This window comes from Ursus maritimus, unplaced genomic scaffold, assembly GCF_017311325.1.
Source record: "Ursus maritimus isolate PB19 unplaced genomic scaffold, ASM1731132v1 scaffold_16, whole genome shotgun sequence".
Classification (NCBI taxonomy): Eukaryota; Metazoa; Chordata; class Mammalia; order Carnivora; family Ursidae; genus Ursus; species Ursus maritimus.
The window spans coordinates 206,873-209,027 of NW_024424008.1; the positions used below are offsets into that span (position 1 = coordinate 206,873).

The 2,155-nt window shown below is 49.9% G+C and overlaps 1 pseudogene; it reads right to left on the reverse strand.

The window, feature by feature from the left end:
- Positions 1–529: 529 nt before the first annotated feature.
- Positions 530–1,511, reverse strand: LOC103681207 (annotated as a pseudogene).
- Positions 1,512–2,155: the final 644 nt, after the last annotated feature.

Below are 2,155 nucleotides of genomic sequence, written 5' to 3' on the forward strand. Positions count from 1 at the left end.
GGGGAATCACTTTATACCATATGAACTAAGTCAGACTATGAGGCTACACTAATAGATCAATGATATGTGATTGTATACATGACATATATTACAATCCATGAAAAGGTCTGTAAAACGATGTACACACACGTTGAATGCCATCAGATGTTTCGGTCTTCTCGTTTATCTGCTGTGTTGCTGTTTAACTCCTAGAGTTTCCTCAGTTATTGGGGTATAGAAGTAGTGGGGAAATTAACAAATACAAAACAACCACCAAGACACACTTGGAAGGTTGGGACAAGACCTAGATCCTGGCCTCTCTATGCCATGGATCTGTAGTGTAAGAGTGGAGAGACCACTCACTGCCAACCTCTGGAACCTGTAAGCTTTCCTTAATGTCCACATGCACGCTTGCAAGGACAGTGGGCATCCATGTATATGTGCTTAAGTATACCCGAGTCACCATTTCATGCATGGTAAACTGAGTTCTTGTCATGGAAACCTTAGTACCAGGTAGCCTTGAGCCACCAAATGTGGAGGGGCCTCCTCCTCATTGAGCCCAACCCACCTTCTTGGACTGTAACCTCTTGAGTATTCTCTCTCGAATCTCCTTCATCTTGACACTATAGAGAATCGGGTTTATCAGTGGAGGAAGCAGGAAGTGGACATAGGAGAAAAGAGTATGGGCAGGCTGAGGTACTGGTACCCTGAGACGGTCAATGAGGGCCAGGAGGATCATGGGCACGTAGAAGAGGAGCACAGCAGAGAGGTGGGCAGCACAGGTTTGAGCAGCCTTCCAGCGATCCTCGCTGGATCCCAAACCTTGCAACACCCTGCCAATTATGCCATAGGAGAAGAAAATCAGCAGGGGGTCTAATCCCATAGCTGACAGAACCACCAAGAGGCTGTAGGCTGCACTCCAAGCTCCTGGGCAGGCCAAATGGGCTATATCTGGGTGCAGGCAGTAAGAATGGGTCAGAATCTGGGGGTGGCAGTAGGGCATGTGGGCAAGGAGGAATGGCAGGGGCAGGTGGAGATCCAGGCATCAGAAAGCAATAGCCACACCAATCTTGCCAAGGGCATCATTGGTGAGGAGCGTTGGGTAGTGGAGAGGGCGGCAGATGGCTAGTGCTTAATCTAAGGCCATGGCGAGCAAAACAGAGGACTCCATGACAGAAAAGACGTGGACAAAGAACATCTGTAGGAGGCAAGCTGAGGCAGGGACGAACGCCAGCAAAGGCAAGACCCAGCAGGGTGGGCATCAGGGCCGTGGCCAAGCCAACATCAGATACACTCAGCAGGAAGAGGAAGAAGTACATTGGGCGGTGCAAGGTGGGATCCAGGGCAATGACCCAGAGGATAGTACCGTTGCCCAGGGCAGAGAGAAGGTAGATGGTGATGAGTGGTATCGTCCACCAGGAGGGTACAGCTGACAGACCTGGCATGCCCACCAACAAGAAGGTGGGGGCCATTGAAGTGTTATCAGGGGCTGCCTGCATGGGGAATGTTGACATAGCTTGGATCCCACTTTGAACTCTGGAACCTGAAATCTGATTGGAAAGACTTACTTACTATTTTTTTTTTTTTAAAGATTTTATTTATTTATTTGACAGAGATAGAGACAGCCAGCGAGAGAGGGAACACAAGCAGGGAGAGTGGGAGAGGAAGAAGCAGGCCCATAGCGGAAGAGCCTGATGTGGGGCTCGATCCCACAACGCCGGGATCACGCCCTGAGCCGAAGGCAGACGCCCAACCGCTGTGCCACCCAGGCGCCCCTTACTTACTATTTTGACACCTTTGCATGATGCTATCTAAAACAGCCTGCCTCCCCCTTCCCCAGTCCCCGCACACACACGCTTACACATTCCCTCCCTTCCCGGCATACACGCACATTCTACTCTCTATGCCATGCTCATCTCTGGTCTTGGCAGTTTTTCTAAAGCTGTCCTTAAATCTGTTCCTCTCCCTAAATTGTCTCCCCACTTTCCTTTAACCTTGCCTTTTCTTGAAGCTTTTCACAAACTCATGTCCCACCATCAATGGCAAACACCTGCGAGGGGGTCTATACTCCTATAAATACCGTTTCAGCTCCCCTCACCCCCAGACATTCTGACTTCCGTGCTGCCTCAACACACTCACATTTCAGGGGACTTTAAGTGGTCTCATTAAAGTCACC